This window comes from Prionailurus bengalensis, chromosome D1, assembly GCF_016509475.1.
Source record: "Prionailurus bengalensis isolate Pbe53 chromosome D1, Fcat_Pben_1.1_paternal_pri, whole genome shotgun sequence".
Lineage (NCBI taxonomy): Eukaryota > Metazoa > Chordata > Mammalia > Carnivora > Felidae > Prionailurus > Prionailurus bengalensis.
The window spans coordinates 44,569,744-44,591,178 of NC_057346.1; the positions used below are offsets into that span (position 1 = coordinate 44,569,744).

Genomic DNA, 21,435 nt, shown 5'->3' on the forward strand with positions numbered 1-21,435 from the left:
AATTACTGCCTGTGTTCTCTTCTAGGGTTTTTATGGTTTCAGGTCTCACACTTAGATCTTTTTGTGTCTGGTGTTAAAAGATAGTCCAGTGTCATTCTTTTACATGTAAGTGTCCAGTTTCCCCAGCACCATTTATTGAAGAGACTGTCTTTCACCTATCATATACACTTGCCTCTTTTGTCCTAGATTAACTGACCATATATTCATGGATTTATTTTTGGGCTCTTTATTCTGTCTCACTGATCTATGTGTCTATTTTTGTGCCAGTACCATACTGTTTTGGTCACTATAGCTTTGTAGTACATCTTGAAATTTAGAATTGTGATCCAGAAACTGTGATCTAGAATGCATCTTTGTTTTTCTTCCCAAAGACTGCTTTGGTTATTTAGGGTCCTTTGTGGTTCCATAAAAATTTAAGGATTATTTGTTCTAGTTTTGTGAAAAATACTGTTTGTATTTTGATAGGGGTTTCATTGAATCCATAGGTTACTTTGGATTATATGGACATTTTAACAATATTAATTCTTCTAATACTTGAGCATGGAATATCTTTCCGTTTATGTTGTCTTCAATTTCTTTCAGTGTTTTCAGTTTTCAGAGTACAGGTCTTTCATCTCTTTGGTTAAATTTGTTTGGGGTATTTTATTCTTTTTGGTGCAATTATAATTAGTGTTGTTGTTTTTTTTTCCTCTTACTTTCTCTTACTTTTTCTCTCTTTACTTTCTCTCTTACTTCATTATTAATGTATAGAAACACTACCTATTTCTGAGTATTAATTTTGTGTCCTGCAACTTTATTGAAATTATTTATTACTTCTAGTAGATTTTTAGTGGAGTCTTTACGATTTTCTATGTATAGTATATCTGCAAATAGTGACAGTTTAACTTCTTTACCAATATGGATTACTCTTATTTATTTTTCTGAAAGCATTGCTGTGGCTAGAACTTCTAGTATTATGTTAAATAAAAGTGGTGAGAGTGAACACCTTGTCTTGTTTGTAATCTTAGAGAAAATGCTCTCAGTTTTTCACTGCTGCATATGATGTTAACTGTGGGTTTTCATATATAATTATGAATGAGGTATATTAAGGTATATTCCCTCTAACTCCACTTTGTTGAGAGTTTTTATCATGAATGATAGTTACATTTTGTCAAATGCTTTCCCTACATCCATTGAGATGATCAAATGATTTACATCCTTTATTTTGTTGATATGATGTATCGCATTAGTTGTTTGCAAATATTGAATCATTCTTGCATCCCCAGAATAAATCCCACTTGATCTTTTCAGTGTATTGTATGTGGTTTGCTAACATTCTGTGAGGGTTTTTGCAGCTATGTTCATCAAGGATATTGGCCTGTAGTTTTCTTTTTTTGTGTTATCTTTGGTTTTTGTATCAGGATAATGCTGACTTTGTAGAATGTATTTGGAAGCTTTCCTACCTCTTCTATTTTTTGGAGTGGTTTGAGGAGAGTAGGTATTAGCTCTTTAAATGTTTGATAAAATTCAACTGTAAATCCATCTTGTCCTGAACTCCTATTTTTCTCATACCTTTTTCATACCAGTTCAATTTTGTAATTTGTAATAGGTCTATTCAAATTTTCTATTTCTTCCTGGTTCAGTTTTGGAACACTGTATATTTCTGAGAATTTATCTATTTTCTTCTAGGTTGCCCAATTTGTTGGCATATAGTTTTTCATATTATTCTCTTACAATCCTTTGTATTTCTGTGGTATCAGTTGTCATTTGTCCTCTTGTATTTCTGATTTTGTTTGAGTTCTCTCTCTCTCTCTCTCTCTCTCTCTCTCTCTCTTTCATGAGTCTGGCTACAGGTTTATCAATTTTGTTGATCTTTTTAAAGCTCTGATTTCATTTTTTTTCCTACTGTTACTTAGTCATTGATTTTTGCTCTGACCTTTATTATTTCCTTCCTTCATTTCCTACCTTCTACTGACCTCAGGGCTATTGTCTTTTCTCTCTTTGGTAATTGGTTGATTCAAATTATGTATTGTTGTTGTTTTTGTTTTTATAACATACTCATTAGGAAGTTATCAATTTTTATAGATTTGAAATTTTTGCTGAAGAGTTGCACATAGTATTCTTTTTTACAGCATCATGCTATTTATATATAAATTTATACACATTTGTATTTTATATAATTTAATAATACATTGCTTTGGCATATATACATATGTGGTTAAATTATTGTGAAAAGAAAAGAAAATATACAGAAAAATCAGAGAAGCAATTAACATCAATGGAAGAGCAACTGCAGGTAAGCAGGAGAATGCAAGAAGTAGTAAACTGGGTCCTTAAAATTATTGATAATATTACATTTTTAAAATGAGTGGTTAGCAAAAATAAAATGAGTGGTTAGTACATATGTTTTGGTCTATTATACTTCATACTGTATATAAAATACAGTTTTATTTACATATGAATATTTATTTTTTTTCATTTTTTAAATTTTATTTAAATCCAAGGTAGTTAGCATATAGTGTAATAATGATTTCAGGAGTAGAATTCAGTGATTCATCACTTACATATAACACCCAGTGCTCATCCCAACAAGTGTCCTTCTTAATGCCCATTGCCCATTTAGCCCACACACCCAACATCCCACCAGCAACCCTCAGTTTGTTCTCTTTATTTTAGTTTTTCATGGTTTGTCTCCCTCTTTGTTTTTATCTCATTTTTGCTTCCCTTCCCCTATGTTCATCTGTTTTGTTTCTTAAATTCCACATATGCACGTAATATTCTTATTTACACTTTCCTCATTTTTATACTTCTAGATATATTTTTTCTTATTTCTAATTTTAACTGCTTTCACTCTTTCACTATTTTGCTTAGTTAAATCTTATCTATTGTCAAATGACAACTCTGGAATTTATTTTTCTAATGTATTTTCTATTAGTTTTAAGTGTTATTAGTTCTTTTACCCTATTTACATTTTGCATAATTTTAATTGTTTTATCTTGTAAATTAGTAACATAAATATTAAATTTATTGACTTTTATATTTTATTCCTTAATAATGAAGACATTTAAGGTATGTATGGTTTTCTATTAATTGTTTTAGTTGTTTCCCATAGTTTGGGTTTGGAGTATTCACATTTTGTCTTTTTATAAGAATTAGGTAATTTTAGGCTTTATTTCAATTATGGTCCAAAGATTATCTAAATGTGTGTTAATTAATTCCAAGTACTTGTGACTTTATTTATCTTAATACATTGGCATATTATCAGAGAGTACTTATAAAATCTTTACTTTTGGGAAAGCTGTGAAGATATACTTTGTAACAAAGCACATGACTATTAGTGATATATATATATATACACATACATGTATATATATATTTGAAATGTATTCATTATTAATGAATACAAGGCAAAAATCAAGAAATTTAATATTTACATCACTAATTTGGAAGATAAAACATTAAAATTATGCAAAATGTAAATAGAGTAAAAGAATTAATAACTTTTTTAAGTGTGGAGCCCAATAGGGGGCTTGAACTCACTACCCGGAGGTCAAGACCTGAGTTGAGATCAAGAGTTGGATGCTTAACTGATTGAGTCACTCAGGTGCACCAAGAATTAATAACTTTTAAAACTAATGAAATAGAAAATATATTAGAAAAATGAATTCCAGAGTTATCATTTGAATTTAAGACTTAACTAAGCAAAATGGTGAAAGAGAAAAAGCAGTTAAAATTAGAAATGAGAGGGGGACATCTAGGTGGCTGAGTTGGTTATGTGACCAACTTCAGCTCAGGTCATGATCTCACAGTTTTGAGTTGGAGCCCCGTGTTGGGCTCTGTGCTGATAACTCAGAGCCTGGAACCTGCCTCAGATTGTGTGTCTCCCTCTCTCTCTGCCCCTCCCCTTCCTCATGCTTTGTCTCTTGGAAATAAATAAAAATTAAAAAAATATTTAAAAACTTAGAAATGAGAAAAAAATGTATCTGGGGGTATGAAAATGAGGACAATGAATATAAGAATATTATGTGCAACTCTTTGGCAAAAAAAACCCATCAAATCTAGGAAACTGATAATCTCCTAACAAATATGCTACAAAAATAACCAAAAAATCAATAAATAAATGGTACTTGAATCAACCAATTATCAAAAGGAGAATGGAAAGATAATGTTTAAAAGAAAAATAGACTCAAAAGCAGAACAAATTACTTTCAAAATGATTTTTTTGACTACCTTGGAGTATATTAAAATCTCACATAGTATTAATCTCTCTACTTTTGACTGAGTGAATAAAATTAGTTATTAGATTATGTTAAGGGATGATTATTTATTACACTGTCATGATTAGTTACCCAATTTTATTGAATCCTTTTTTACTACTAACTCATAGAGCTTTGTAAACATCTTTGGGCTAACTTTTGAGACTCAATAAATTAGAAGAAATACAAAATTTTATTATGTATTTCATATTTTTCAGCTTATAAGCACATTTTCATATAACTTATTAGGCAATCTAAGCCTCTAGAAATTGTGATTTATTTTATTTCAAATGATATGTCATATTTCTTCATTTCAAGAGTTTCATTTCTCTTTTCATGGATTCTTTGCTTTGAGTTAGACATTCAGTCACTCTGTTTATTGAATAATCTGTCAACTTTAAAACTAATATATTTCTTTCTTATAAAGAGAAAAAAATACTAGCATCTCTATTAAAATATCATTTAGAAGAGCCAAGTGTAATTTAAAATTTAGTTTAAAAATTTTTAATGGTCTCCATTCCATAATTTCCATCCAAACCACTTCTGTAGCTAGAACACAAGTTGTTGCCAATTTGGTTTGCATATGTATTCTTCCAATTGCTAATTTCCAGATCTTCAGATATATTATTTAATCCTCTTTGATATTTATATGTTGACTAGAAATAAATTTAAAGTTTATTGGAAAAAGATGACTACAGTAACTTACCAATTATTGCATCATCTAGAGATACTTTTATTTGGAGACAGTGCCAATTAAAAACATCTGGAAATTTTCAAAATCATGGCTCACACTCCAGTCTCTTTTAATATTACAGTGAACCATCTGCATAGAGATTTAATACAGTTTTCAAAGTTTTCAATAACCCAACTTTTCTCAGCCACAAATAATAAAATGAGCTGTATTATTTCAGATAATGTTCCTTCTAGTGCAGAAGACCAACCTAAGCCATAAAAATAACTTCAAAGTCATTAGTTTTACCTTTTTTTAAATGTTCATTTATTTTGAGAGAGAGAGAGAGAGAGAGAGCAGAGGAGGGGCTGACAGAGAGAGAGGGAGAGAGAGAATCCCAAGCATGAAACATTAGATCATGAACTGAGCCGAAACCAAGAGTTGGTCGCTTAACTGACTGAGCCACCCAGGTGCCCCTTTGAATTTTACATTTTAAATTAATTCTTAAGATAATTCAAATAGTTGAAACATTGTTGATGATAACTGAATTTTTAAAAACATTTTTGAAATATAATATTTCAAACACATACAGAAACACATACAGAAAGGTGCATAGATTATAGCTCTGTAAATTATCACCGAAGAATGCCTGTTATTGTTATATTTTTGGAAGACTTTCCTTTATCTTCCATATTAAACAGAAACTTTAGTCTCATTGTATCCTTGAAATCTTCTTCCTTATTTCTCTATAGCATTTATTGCCATCTCACATAGAATATATTTCCTTTTTTGTGTGTGTGGATTCTTAACATAGCCACCTAAGTCTACCTGCTTCTACCTTTGTACTAAGTTGGTTCTTAGTCTCTCAAAATTTCAGTACTAAAATGGCCACACTGCTTTTTTTTTTCTTAACTGAGGTTCTTTCCTGTAGAAGTAATTATAACAGTAATAGTAATTGTGGTAAGCAGCAATATTAATTAATAATAAAGTTATAATGTAGTTATTTATGCTGATTGTCTTAGGATGCCGCAGAGACCACTGGAGATTTGGATTCCCATCATGGTGGCATCTGTAAAACACTCAGCACTGTCTTCTAGGTGTCCTAAGTCCTGATTAGTTGCAAGTCTGCTCTGAGGATGGTTTATGAAACTCACTGTCCTTTAGATGAAGCATTAGTTTGTCATTATCCTTGAATTGTGTTGTGACTAATAATTCTTAGTTTAGATTGATTCTTCTGAATCTGTAAGGAAGAAGAAAATAGCATTAATAATGGACTGTAGTCTAGACATTTTTCTGATACTGTGCAGAAGTCAGAAAAGACTGCAATGTCTTGTGATGTGGAAGAGAGTACAAAATAAATATTACATTTGAGGAAATAGAAACTAAATGATTATTTCAATCAAAAATATGAGTGACTAATCCTAGTAACATAAAGGTTGGATACAAATGACACTCAAAAGTTTTATCAGTAATAGTTGAAAGTGCTACAAAAATAGTTGAAAGTGCTAATCATTTACTATTTCTATGAGAATGACACTTAAAAATGTTCTGTTTAAAATTTGTGGTTCAAATAAAGAATATGTGCAGTTATTAATGAGGAAGAAGAATTTAAAAGAACATGAATCAATTTCACATAATAAAGCAATCAAAAACTGAAATTTTGAAAAGATTCTTAATCATAGAGTGTCTAAAAATCCTACTGGAGAAGATCTACAAGACACCTACCCCCTTTTGGAACTTTTTTGTCAGTCTGAGAGGTTCCATAAAACATCGTCTTACATATTTTTGATGTCTTAACAAAGGATCTGACAACCCTACCTTAATTTTGATCTTTGGAGCTCATTTCTTAAATTCAGAATAATTTGACATCTGGAGAAGGTGGGAATTAAATAGTTATATTTTTGAAGCCAACAAGTGCTGGTTTCTTTAGATTTAATTTTTTTTTCTTTTGCTTATCTCTCTCCTGTCACATTTATTATGCAGTGAGAGAAAGCCAGGTGGCACTTTCAATAGTCTTCCTGGAAATCTCCTCCAGTATGTCATCAAGTGTATTAGGTGTGTATCTTGTTTTCCTCACTGCAGGTGATTGTTTTGTGGAACTTTTCACTAATAAGTAACAAGGTTCCCCTTCCCTCCAACTGCTACTAAAATGTTACTTATTTTCTTCAAGCCTTTGCTTACGGCCTCCTCAAAACTGCTGGATCCGCTAATACTTTTTTTGAGGCCTTCTGGTTTTCACACACTGCATAGTCCCAAAGTCAATGATAGCTGTTTTAGCCTTTTGTGATAGTAATATACAACTTCAGGTACCAAAATCTCTCTGGTTACTCCTTTGCTTCACAGCAAACCCAGCCTAGTGACATAAAGCAAACACTATTTTATTATACTCATGGATTCTGTAGGTTAGAAAGTCATAAATACTACTGTGGGAACAGGTTGTTTATCCTCTGTGATGTCTGGAGCCTCAGATAGGAAGATTCAATGGCTAGGAATGATTTAGTAACTGAGATCTGAAATCATTTGAATGTTTGCTCACTCACATGCATGGTGGATTTTCCTGGCTATCTACTGGGACTTCATACCTACATACGAACCCCTAAAAATGACTACTCTGTATGACTGATTAGGCTTTCTCATGCTTAGTGACTGAATTCTAGGAGTGAGAGTCCCAAGAGAGTCAGGAGGAAACTGTATCACCTGTTTTGACCTAGCTTCAGAGGTCATACAGCATCACTTAGCTGGCATATACCCAACCAGTTCTAAGAGGACAGAACATAAGTCTCATCTATCTATGGTAGGAATGTCATGTAGGAAAAGCATGCATGGTAGGAAATAATTTTGTGGCTGACTTTGGAAAATACAACCATCAATAATAGTGTTTCCAAAACAGTTTTACCATAATTTTGACCATTGAATCAGATCAGAATCCATTAGAAAGAGATGGCATACATAAATTATAAATCTTGAGGGGTATCTGGGTGGCTCAGTGGGTTATATGCCTGACTGTTGATTTCAGCTGAGGTCATTTTCTCAGGGTCGTGGGATCAAGCCCTGTGTTGGGCTCTGCACTGCCAGCAGGGAGCCTGTTTCAGATTCTCTCTCTTCCTCTCTCTCTGCCCCTTTATGCTCTTGCTCTCTCTCTCTCTCTCAAAAATAAACAAACAAACTTTAAAAAATAATTATAAATTTTGAGAAGAGTTTACATGTGTGAAAAGGTTATAGTGATAATTTCGAAGCACAGCACTATTACCACTCTTAACTTTGAAACTTCATACCTAGTTTGGAAGTATACTATATTCATTATTTCATGCCCTGTTCCTTTTTTCAGCAATCTGTTTGTAATATTCACCCATGTTCTTGCATATAGCTTAGGTTCATTTTCCTCATTGTATTGAATTCTCTTTTATGATTACACCACAATTTATTTATCCATTCTCCTATTGAGAGACTTGTTTTCTAGCTTTGGCCATGATGCTCTAAACATTCTTGAACATGTATCCTAGTGCACACAATGCATGGATTTTCTAGGATATATATCTTGAGTAGAATAGCTGCATCATAGATCATGTGCATCTTAAACTTTTAACTTGATAATGCCCAACCATTTTCCAGTGTAATTGAATTAATTGCAATACCACTAACAGTAAATATGAATATCATTTGGTTAACATCCTTGATAACACTTAGTATTGTCAGACTTTCCTATTTTTGTCTATCTGCCACTCTGGTGTTAGTGGGTGTGGTTTCACTTTTCCTGATTATTAATGATATTACCCATTTTTTAATATTCATTGACCATTTGGATTTCATGTTAATAGAAGTAATAGTTCAAGTTTTATGCCTAATATTCTTTTGAGTTTCCTTGTTTATTCTTATTGTTTTTTCAGATGTTTTTATATATTCTGGTGCAACCACTTTGCTAGGTATATGTGATACACATACCTTTTCCTTTTTTTTCACTTTCCTTAAGATGTCAGTCTTTTATCAAATGGTTAATATTTTCTTTGCATAAGCAGTTTTTCCATAATACTAGGTGATGATATTTTCTCATGTGATCTTCTTAAAGCCTTATAGGTTTTCTTTTTTATCTTGGTCTACAACCTACGTGAAGTTAATGTTTTTGTTCTATGTTTGGGAAACATTCAATTTTATTTGTTTCCCTATGAATACTCAATTAACCAAAGCCTTTATTGAAAAATATGTCTTTTCTCCATTTTTAAATAAAATATCTCACATTTGTTGTAACAACTGATATACTTGCTTTTATTCTTTCCATTTTACATTTTGTTCATCACATTAGTTTTTCTTCTTATTCATTTTCTTTATTTTGTTTTGGTTTTAGTCAGTTTTTATTCAACATTTCTCCCTTTTTATTAGTGAATATTTATATTCTTCCAAGACATTGTGTTTACTCTTCATTTCCTGAAACTCAGACATCTATATCTATCTGTATTTATAAATCTATATATTCAGTATAATATGAAAACAAAACACCAAATATTTTACATCTCTATATTTCCTGTTTCTCTTGCTTTATTTTACATTGTATTAAGATAAACATTTTAGTGTATTTTATTTTCCTAACCCTTAGATTACTATAGGATAAGAAGTTTAGAAAGTTTTAAGATTTCTTGATAGTCTTCTACTTCCTGAAAACCTATATTTGTTAAGATAATTTAGAATATCTAATCACAGGTGACTATCAAGTTTTCCTTTACAATATGACTGTATAAGCTGAAGAGCTCTTGTTTAGAATTCTTATTATACCTTTACACACTATCATTATCCATTTACAAACATATATAGATGGAGGTTAGGAATGGGAGAGAGATTGAATCATTGCTAACCAGTTCAGTTTCTCCCATCTTGATTCTCTGATAAATTTCATTTCTTGATTTGTTAGAATCCTTTCAGGAATATTTTTATCAAATACATCTGTTCTCCAAATATTTGAATATCTAGAAATTATTTCCTTTTATCCTGACAGATAAATAATATTTGATTGCGTATAAGAGTCTACGGTAGTAGTCCTGGGGTGCCTGGCTGGCTCTGACAGTAGAGCATGCAACTCTTGATCTCAGGATTATGAGTTTGAGCCCCATGTTGGGTATATCGATTACTTAACAATAAACTCAAAAAATAAAGAGTCTAGTGTAGTTCTTTTCCCTATTATCTGTAGCTGTCATTCTTTATCTTTTAGATTTCTATTATTTTAGGTTAAATGTCTGGTATGACTCTAATATTTTATTAAAATTTATTTTTCTGTCAGGAATCTTTCAAATTTTAATCATTATTTTAATCTTTTAAAAAAGTCTTTATCTTGGGGCTCCTGGGTGGCTCAGTCTGTTAAACATCTGACTTCATAATCTCAGATCATGATCTCATAGTTCCTGACTTTGAGCCCGTTGTCAGTCTCTGTGCTAATATCTCAGACCCTGGATCCTGCTTCAGATTCTGTGTCTCCCTCTCTCTCTCTGCCCCTCCCCTGCTCACACTCTGTCTTCTCTCTCTCAAAAATAAACATTAAAAAAAAAGTCTTTATCTTAAAAAAAAAAGTCTTTATATTTAGTGTTCATGTGTTTATCGGGACATGTCTACGTTGATAACTTTGTTTTCTTCATCTTGCCTGAATGTAGAGATGACTTGAAATTAGGAGATTTAAATGTTTTTTTAGTGTTTATTTTTGAGAGAGAGAAAGAGTGTTGCGTGCAAGTGGGAGAGGAGAAGAGAGAGAGGGAATGAATCCCAAGTAGGCTCTGCCTGTCAGCACAGAGCATGAACCTTCAGATGATGACCTGAGCCAAAATCAAGAGTGGGACACTCAACTGACTGAGCCACAGAGGCACACAAATTTAAATGTTTTTAAATTCACAGAGATTTTCTTCTGTCATTTGTTAACCATTACCTCTCTTATGCTAGATCCTTCCTCTTCTATAAGTCCCATTGTTAGCAAGTAAAAGCCCCTGGCTTTTTCTTCTGAGTCCTTTATCATTTCTTCCATTATCTTCATTTCCATATATTTTGTTATATGTTTGGTCATATATTTCTCCTTGTTCTTCCAAAATACTAATAACCATCTCAAGGGTGTGTACCTTTTCTTTTTATTCCCCTGACACATTTTCAAATATGAAGACTGTGTGTATGTATATGTACATGTATTTTTTTTCTTTTTTTTACCTCACATATTTGCCTTTTTTCCTTTCCATTTTTTGTTTTTGGTGTGAATATTTATTTATTTATTTATTTATTACTTATTTTTGAGTGAGAGAGAGAGAGAGTGCAAGCAGGGAAGAGGGGCAGAGGAAGAGAGAGAGAGAGAGAGAGAATCCCAAGTAGGCTCCACACTCAGCATGGAGCCTGACATGGGTCTTGATCCCCATGGCCCTGGGATCATGACCTGAGCCAAAATCAAGAATCAGAAACTTTCTACCACATTATGACAAGGATCTTCTTTCCTTCAGTTTCCAATAACATATTCCTCATATTCTTGTGATCCCTCACCAGCAATATCTTTAATGCTCATATTTCTACCAACAGTCTGCTTATAATGATTTATGTGTGCACTAAGACAATATAAGTTTTCTGTTCACTTTTCACTTCATTCTGAGTTTTCACTAGCAGAGTTGTTAATGTCCACATTTATATTAACAGTCTATTAAAGGCAATCTGGACTTTGCTATATGCTCCTCAGAATTCTTTCATCTTCTGCCCAATTCCTAAATGCTTGCACATTTTAAGTATTCACAAACACCATCTCACTTCCATGCACCAAAATCTGTATTAGTTTCTTACTGCTACTGTAACAAAAGGACACAAATTTGTTGACTTAAAACAATATAAATGTATTATCTTATAGTTCTAGAGGTCAGGAATCTCAAATAGCTTTCACTTGACTGAAATCATGGTGTTAGCAGGGCTGTATTCTTCTGGATTCTAGGAGGAATCTATCTCCTGGCCTTTCACAGCTTTAGAGGCCTCCTAATTTTTTTGGCTTATTGCCCCTTCCTTCATCTTCAAAGTCAGCCAGGTATAGCAGCTCCAAACTCTCTAACTCTGCCTCTCCTTCCTCCCTTGTGATTATGTTGGACATACCTGGATGATTCAAGATGATCCTTCTATCTCAAGATCTTAAACTTAACCACACATGGCAAGTTCCTTTTCCTTTGTCAGGTCAAGTAACATGGTATATCCATGGTATATCCAGGGTTATCCACAGAAACAAAACCAAAAGACGTAGATATATAGATATATGGATATATTCCCTCTTCACTGGAGAAGGTCATTTTTTTTTTCCTATTAAGGTCTTCAACTGACCAAATGAAACCCACCCACATTATAGAGGGTATTCTAAGTCTAATTATTTAAATGTCTATCTCATGTAAAGAAAAATAATACCTCTACAAAAATGTATAGAATAATGTTTTGTCAAATATCTGGCCTAGTTGACCCATAAAATTAGCCATCACAACTAGAAATAGGTTTCAGGGATTAGTAGTTGAACATCTTTGCAGGGCCATTATTCTGCCTACCACAGTGAAGATCTAAAAATGTGAATAATGAAAGGAGTAAAATAAGACAGACATGACAGGGAGGGGAGTACAGATGTATAGAATTGTAAGCATGTCAAATACAAAACATAATTTTCAATAGTGGGAAGGTGTGGGGAATAGATGGGAACTCATATCAAAAAATGTGGCAAGAGACAAAGCTGTAGAGGTGGCCATAAGCTAACCTATAGAATAAGGAGTCAGTCTTCATTAAAGGCCTGATTCTTACCCTAAAATGAACTGTGATGTATGGATAGTGAGTGAGACAACCCAGTGAGTCACTGATGAGTTTTAAGTAGGAAATGATGAGATTATCATTATAAAAAGTAAGACTACTCTGGAACCAGTGTGAAGGCCTGACTTCCAAGGAGAAGCACTGGAGGGAAGGGAAAAATAAACAATGAAACTGAAAAACCACTGCAACAGTGGCATTGAAGGGAAGGAGTTTAAGGCATAATAAGACTTGGTGATGGATAAGTTATAGATGGTAAATGGTAAGAATATGCCTTGAAGCATTTGGAAGATTATGTTCATGCCTAAGACGGAAATGTGATTTAACAATTGAATGTATGATTAGAAGACATGTAGGCATTAGGCAACGTTTTCTTAGAGTGATGATGATATTTGATTATATTCTAAGAAAATGTCATGGTGGAAATGGTAGGGACTTCCCATTATGAAGACTCTCAACGAAATTTCAAAGACTCTATAGGTAAGATGCTTTTTTGGTAGCACCAAAGTAGAGTGGAAAAGGAGGGTTTAATGAGGATCCTAAGAATGAAGTGGAAGCAGTGGAAGTCTTCCAACTTAGAGATAAAATGAGGTGGAAACTCCATCATTTACTAGCTACTATTTGTCTTAGGCAAATATTTATATATAATTTTTAAAAATCTTAATGACTCAACTGTTATTATGCATGGTATCAAGCTTCAGCAAAAAAGTTTGCATGCATTTGTCATTTAATGTCTGTGTATATGTACTGTCAGTATTATCATATTAAAGTTGAAATTATTGCAGCTTAGAAAGCTAAAACATCTTACCCCCAGTCACATAGTGGAGAAGTAAGAATATAAACAGACCTCCCAGACTCTAATATCTATTCTCTTAAGGAAAGATCTCTCTTTACTGACAAGATACTTAGTATAATGGGCCAAATAGCAGCTATGGTGTAATGTACAAGAAGCACAGCCAAGAGACTCAGGGGTGCATCTTCAAACAGCCAATGTGTGACCTTGAGCAAATCTTTACTCTCAAATTAGATCAAATATCTAATATGCAATACTAGATGTAACATAAAATCTATGTAATATCTAATGTAATGTAATATCTAATATGCAAATTAGATATGTATTTTCCATCCACTGATTTACTATTCAGTATGACAAATTGTTTACCCTTTTATGACTATTCCTTTTACCATTCCCCTCTGTGGGATTGAGGCTCAGATTCCCCTTCTTTCTGGCTCACATTCTATATTTTACCTGGTAGACAGTGACCACTGAGTCTGTAGTATGATTTGTTTTTCAAACTAGTAGACTACAAGACCTCTAAAGTTCATTATAGATCATAAAGTCTACTAATGTGCTGCATTTGACAATGTTTTCACTTTTTTTCCGAAGTGTAAATGTATGTAGCTGTGAAAGTGAAATGTTATTTACTGAGACACCTTTGAAGGTGCATTTTATTTTGTACAAAGGAGAAGTCCCACTCAAAAAAAAAAATAAGATTAGGTGGAATTTCTTCTCTGTGGGAGAGATTAAAGAAATGCTAAAGTGCATTAAAGACAATGGAATGCAAACAATATAGATTGGTTACAGAACTTTGAGACATCTTCACAGTCTGGAATTTGTTACAGAAAGTGGATAAAAAGAAATTAGAACTTCCTGAAGTGAACACAGAAAAAGTAATTTGACATTCACAAAACTCTTCAGTCCTGAATCTCCCCTAAAATAATTATTTTACTTAGAAATTTAATTTAATTTAACAACAGCTGTTAGTAACATGGAAATAGCTGGTGGGCTTTTAAAAGTAAGCACTGAGATACAGAAAGCTATTATATAAGGGCATCACAGTCTGTGACAAACTGAGAAGCAATATCTTCCTTTAACAGAAGTGTGTGACAAGGCTTGAGACTGTTAAAACAAGTAAAGTTACTTATAATTGGGAAATTGCCTGTTTCACACAGTCCATCAGACACTCACATGGCTGTACTTAATGGAAGATGCTGATGACAAGCCACAAAGGTGTCACTTGGGTGACATTCCATTTAAAGTCACCCCCAAACAGACAGCATGAGCTTTCCAAGGGGAGGCATAACCATTGGGCTGGAAGCAGGCAGGATTATAGTGCAGAACGTAACAATACAGGAGAGAGTTCTCCAGCCCAGTGACTTGGGGAATGGGGCTCAAGTGGGTAAGTAGTGTCATTACTGCTTGCACATGGATTTTGTGTCCCTCTTCCAATACTTCTCTAAGCCCTGTCTACTCCCTGGAGAAAGAATGAAGAATATGGAAGCAGTGTGTACTTCTATTTGATGGAGAATATACCTAAGTGAAAATTAGGAGTGTAAAGGAAAACAAAAGCTCTTGTTAGATGGCATGAAAAGCAGATTAGAAAGGAGAGCAAACTATATATGTGGCCTCTCACAGTGAGACCTGCATTCTGTCTAATGAGGGAATTGCCTTAGATAATGTCAAACTCAGCTCTAGAAGTTTATTTCTCTGTATTCATAATTGCTTATTTTAGTTGGAGAGATGGATTTAAGGGATAAAACAAGAGAAAATATATAGGCATTGGCAGGTCCTTTAAGAAATAAAAGAGAAAACTGACCTAAGTTGATTATGTTGACTGGTGATAACGTGACATGGTACGTACTGACTGACTCTTGAATCCACTTCCCTTCATCTTTGATCAGTGGCCTGTCACTATTCATGTCTCAATCATTACAAACAACTCCATGGATTTCCCTCCCTCTATTTTTATCCTATTCCGATTTATTTCTACGCTTCAACCAGAGGGATATTTCCCAAAATGCAAATCTGCTCAAGTCATTCCTTTGCTTACACATCATTAATTGTTCACTGTTGGCCTCAAAATAAAATCCAAATGCTTTAGCATATTGTACAAACATTTTGCAATATGACCTGTGAGAGTGTTCCCCGTGGCAGGACTAAAGAGAAAGCCAACAAAAACTGGGAATCGTGTTTATCTGAAGTACTCTCAGAAATGTTGTCAGGAGAGAGAACAGTAAAGGATGTGCTTAGAAATCAGCAGAAATGCCTTGCATCAAATATGAATGTTTGAGGCGGAAGTCCTGCCCCAGAAGTGGAGCCAAGCAGGCCAAGGTTACACCTGAATAACAGTGGACCCTGCAAGATGCAGCCCTGCCACAAGATGTGCTGTTCTTCACGTGTGAACGGGGCCACTTCTTCTTAGTCCTTGGGCTGTTCTGCATGGTCCAGATCATCATCTAGGCCTCCCTAGCATAGCTTCCTTGGCCTGACTCCTGCTCCAGGCACTGCCTGCAGATACAGACTTCCCAGACTGTGGCCATTGGACCTGCACTCCATGCCCTGGTGCTGCAGCCTGGCAGTCCACTGTGGCACCATCAGGATCCTGGTACTTGGTGCTGGTCTTCCCTTCTCCCTTTATTCTGTGAGTTCAGTGATGCTACAGGCTAGCGGGTTCACCACTGATGATTCCTTTGAACCAGGTATCCTGCATGGTCCATTGTGGTGAAGTCTATGCCATGTTGTCTCTGAAGATCAAAGGCCAGCACTTCTACTAACTCTTGGACAAAGCTGGACATTTCCCCAACATGATACCATGACAACACTGTGGGTGCCTACTGCAGCTTGTGAAGAAACCACCTTGGGTTACTCACCCCTCCCAGAGGGGAACAAAAGCAGAACCTTGGTGATGGGGTGATGACCAAGGTCACACAAGGAGCCCCAAAGTTCATTAACGGCAAGTAAAAGAGCAGTCACCCCCCACCCCAAAACAACAAGAACAAACAAACAAAAACAAATATGAAGAGTTGAGGACAAAAGCATGAGGACAGGAAATAAATTAGAAAGGTCTGAAGCACAACATACAGAACTGGTACAAAGAATGGGTAGCAAGGAAGCTTCAGGAGGACATTTGTGTAAAGTGAGGACAGAGCTCTTCATTTACTCTGTGGTGTAACAGAGTGAGAGTGTAAGGGAGGTGGAATGACTCCACACTGCCTCCCTTTCCAACCTCAACTCCTGGAAGTTGACCTCTCCTGTGCTATCCTCTTTGAGTAAAAGGGAATACTAAAAAATGCTCTGTACTGTTTCACATGACTTTATAATTCCAAATTAGCACAGTAACTTTTGTCCCAGTAAAAACTTAACATTTGCAGAATTGAATTTACTTAAATTGAATCCTTCATAGTGAAGTCTTCTCTTCATTCCAGAATGAGAGGCTCACACTGCCTCCACTGTAGTGGAATAGGCTTTCTTTTCTCCTGCCTGACAAACTCTTTTTCAATCTTTGAGACATGACATCGATTTCAAAAACTGAATGGGCCCTTCTATCAGAGCCATTCTTTCTCTGTGTCTCCACAGGAGTTTATACATATCTAATAAATATTACATACTGCATACCAGTGTTATTTGCTAATGTGACTGTCTCCACACTGTAACATAAATTTCTGGAGGCTAGGGATGTGCCTTACTGGATACACTAAATGTATGAGAACGAGACTGAGGGAGAGACCAAGACCCATTAAAGACACTCTCCTTTCTCATAGATTGAATCCGAAGGGCTAAAATAGAGCTCTACTTTATGTATTTTGCTGTTGTTGTTTATTTTAACCTCTTGGAATGTTTTCTTCTGATTTAAAATAGCTATACCAAAATTGTTATTTTTACCTACTCATAAGAGGGACACCTGCATAGAAGAAAAGGATAAGGAAGCTAAGGGCTTTAGATCAAAATAATAGAGATGCAGGGTAGGTAGCAACTTGCTTCCTGCACCACACAGAGTTAAAGAAATGGTTTTAAACTGCCTCCTGGAGAAAGATGACTTAGCCTGCCTTGTGGGAGCAAGTAAACAGTAAAGGGAGCTGGAGCTGATCTAGCACTGCTTATTTTGCAACAATACTTCTCTTTGGATGAGAGGCTACATATCTAGAAACCTGGATTTGGGGAAAGAATGCATCTCAAAAGATGTGAAAATCAAAAATCTTAGGTTAATGGTTGCTTTTTATTTCTCCATTATCTTTCTGGAATGAAGAGAATATTTCACTATGAAGGATTCAATTTAAGTAAAGTCAATTCTGCAAATGTTAAGTTTTTACTGGGACAAAAGTTACTGTGCTAATTTGGAATTATAAAGGATAAATGAAGTCATGTATTCATGAATGAAAGAGGCAATGTAGAAGAATAACTAAATCCATAGCTTTGGAACCAGAAAAAGCTGGATTCATAACTTGACTGTTGCCATATTCTGTCCAACATACGTTGATGTTATTATAAAAATAAAAAAACTAAAGTATGTGGATCAGTTAGGATGATTCCAGCTGAAAGTAACAGAATACCCATCTAAAAGTGGCTTATGCCATATGGTAACAATGTCTCTATAACAGAAAGATCAAGAGAAAATGTGATACGAGGGTTAGAACTATATGTCCCATTGATGTCAGTAGGGACCATGCCTTGTCCACTGTGTTGTGGTTTGAATTATATCACCCCAGTTAGATATGTTGAAGCCCTATTCCCCAGTGCCGGAGGATGTGAGCTTATTTGGAAATAGGATCTTAACAGAGGCAATCCAGTTAATGTAAAGTAGACCTTAATACAATATTACTTGTGTCCTTATAAAAAGGAGAAATTTGGACATAGAGTCTGACATGCACAGAGGGAAAATATAAGCAAACATAGGGAGACTACCATGTCACGATAGAGGATTGGAGAGATGTGTCTATAAGCCAGGAAATGCTAAAAGTTACTAACAAATAATCAGAAGCTAGAGACGGGCAAAGGAGGATTTCCTTACAGGTTTCAGGAAGCATGGCTCTGCTCATACATTGATAACAGATTTGTAGCATCTAAAATTCTGAGGCACTAAATTTCTGTTGTTTTAAGCCTCACAATATGTTACTTTACTATGGCAGCCCATAATCAGGGAACTACTACACATTGTTTCAGCTCTGCCATCCTCAACTTTCTTCTTCTTTTTTTTTCAATATATGAAGTTTATTGTCATATTGGTTTCCATACAACACCCAGTGCTCATCCCAAAAGGTGCCCTCCTCAATACCCATCACCCACCCTCCCCTCCATCCTACCCCCCATCAACCCTTAGTTTGTTCTCAGTTTTTAAGAGTCTCTTATGCTTTGGCTCTCTTCCACTCTAACCTCTTTTTTTTTTCCTTCCCCTCCCCCATGGGTTTCTGTTAAGTTTCTCAGGATCCACATAAGAGTGAAAACATATGGTATCTGTCTTTCTCTGTATGGCTTATTTCACTTAGCATCACACTCTCCAGTTCCATCCACGTTGCTACAAAGGGCCATATTTCATTCTTTCTCATTGCCATGTAGTACTCCATTGTGTATATAAACCACAATTTCTTTATCCATTCATCAGTTGATGGACATTTAGGCTCTTTCCATAATTTGGCTATTGTTGAGAGTGCTGCTATAAACATTGGGGTACAAGTGCCCCTATGCATTAGTACTCCTTTATCCCTTGGATAAATTCCTAGCAGTGCTATTGCTGGGTCATAGGATAGGTCTATTTTTAATTTTCTGAGGAACCTCCACACTGCTTTCCAGAGTGGCTGTACCAATTTGCATTGCCACCAACAGTGCAAGAGGGTTCCCGTTTCTCCGCATCCTCTCCAGCATCTATAGTCTCCTGATTTGTTCATTTTGGCCACTCTGACTGGCGTGAGGTGATACCTGAGTGTGGTTTTGATTTGTATTTCCCTGATGAGGGATGTTGAGCATCTTTTCATGTTCCTGTTGACCATCCGGATGTCTTCTTTAGAGAAGTGTCTATTCATGTCTTCTGCCCATTTCTTTACTGGATTATTTGTTTTTCGGGTGTGGAGTTTGGTGAGCTCTTTATAGATTTTGGATACTAGCCCTTTGTCCGATATGTCATTTGCAAATATCTTTTCCCATTCCGTTGGTTGCCTTTTAGTTTTGTTGGTTGTTTCCTTTGCTGTGCAGAAGCTTTTTATCTTCATAAGGTCCCAGTAATTCACTTTTGCTTTTAATTCCCTTGCCTTTGGGGTGTGTTGAGTAAGAGATTGCTACGGCTGAGGTCAGAGAGGTCTTTTCCTGCTTTCTCCTCTAGGGTTTGATGGTTTCCTGTCTCACATTCGGGTCCTTTATCCATTTTGAGTTTATTTTTGTGAATGGTGTGAGAAAGTGGTCTAGTTTCAACCTTCTGCATGTTGCTGTCCAGTTCTCCCAGCACCATTTGTTAAAGAGACTGTCTTTTTTCCATTAGGTGTTCTTTCCTGCTTTGTCAAAGATGAGTTGGCCGTACATTTGTGGGTCTAGTTCTGGGTTTCTATTCTATTCCATTGGTCTATGCGTCTGTTTTTGTGCCAATAACATGCTGTCTTGATGATTACAGTTTTGTAGTAGAGGCTAAAGTCTGGGATTGTGATGCCTCTTGCTTTGGCCTTCTTCTTCAAAATTCCTTTGGCTATTTGGGGCCTTTTGTGGTTCCATATGAATTTTAGGATTGCTTGTTCTAGTTTCGAGAAGAATGCTGGTGCAATTTTGATTGGGATTGCATTGAATGTGTAGATAGATTTGGGTAGTATTGACATTTTGACAATATTTATTCTTCCAATCCATGAGCAGGGAATGTCTTTCCATTTCTTTATATCTTCTTCAATTTCCTTCATAAGCTTTCTATAGTTTTCAGCATACAGATCTTTTACATCTTTGCTTAGATTTATTCCTAGGTATTTTATGCTTTTTGGTGCAATTGTGAATGGGATCAGTTTCTTTATTTGTCTTTCTGTTGCTTCATTGTTAGTGTATAAGAATGCAACTGATTTCTGTACATTGATTTTGTATCCTGCAACTTTGCTAAATTCATGTATCAGTTCTAGCAGACTTCTGGTGGAGTCTATTGGATTTTCCATGTATAATATCATGTCATCTGCAAAAAGTGAAAGCTTAACTTCATCTTTGCCAATTTTGATGCCTTTGATTTCCTTTTGTTGTCTGCTGATGCTAGAACTTCCAACACTATGTTAAACAGTGTTGAGAGTGGACATCCCTGTCGTGTTCCTGATCTCAGGGAAAAAGCTCTCAGTTTTTCCCCATTGAGGATGATGTTAGCTGTGGGCTTTTCATAAATGGCTTTTATGATCTTTAAGTATGTTCCTTCTATCTCGACTTTCTCGAGGGCTTTTTTTTTATTTTTTTTGAAAAAAATTTTTTTCAACGTTTTTTATTTATTTTTGGGACAGAGAGAGACAGAGCATGAATGGGGGAGGGGCAGAGAGAGAGGGAGACACAGAATCGGAAACAGGCTCCAGGCTCCAAGCCATCAGCCCAGAACCTGACGCAGGGCTCGAACTCACGGACCGCGAGATCGTGACCTGGCTGAAGTCGGACGCTTAACCGACTGCGCCACCCAGGCCCCCCTCTCGAGGGTTTTTATTAAGAAACGTTGCTGAATTTTGTCAAAGGCCTTTTCTGCATCGATTGACAGGATCATATGGTTCTTATCTTTTCTTTTATTAATGTGATGTATCACATTGATTGATTTGCGAATGTTGAACCAGCCCTGCATCCCAGGAATGAATCCCACTTGATCATGGTGAATAATTCTTTTTATATGCTGTTGAATTCGATTTGCTAGTATCTTATTGAGAATTTTTGCATCCATATTCATCAGGGATATTGGCCTGTAGTTCTCTTTTTTTACTGGGACTCTGTCTGGTTTAAGAATCAAAGTCATACTGGCTTGATAGAATGAGTCTGGAAGT

At 35.2% G+C, this 21,435-nt stretch overlaps 1 pseudogene; it reads left to right on the forward strand.

Annotated features, from left to right (window-relative positions):
• Positions 1-15,590: 15,590 nt before the first annotated feature.
• On the forward strand, positions 15,591-16,507 carry LOC122484227 (annotated as a pseudogene).
• The last annotated feature ends 4,928 nt before the right edge of the window (positions 16,508-21,435 follow it).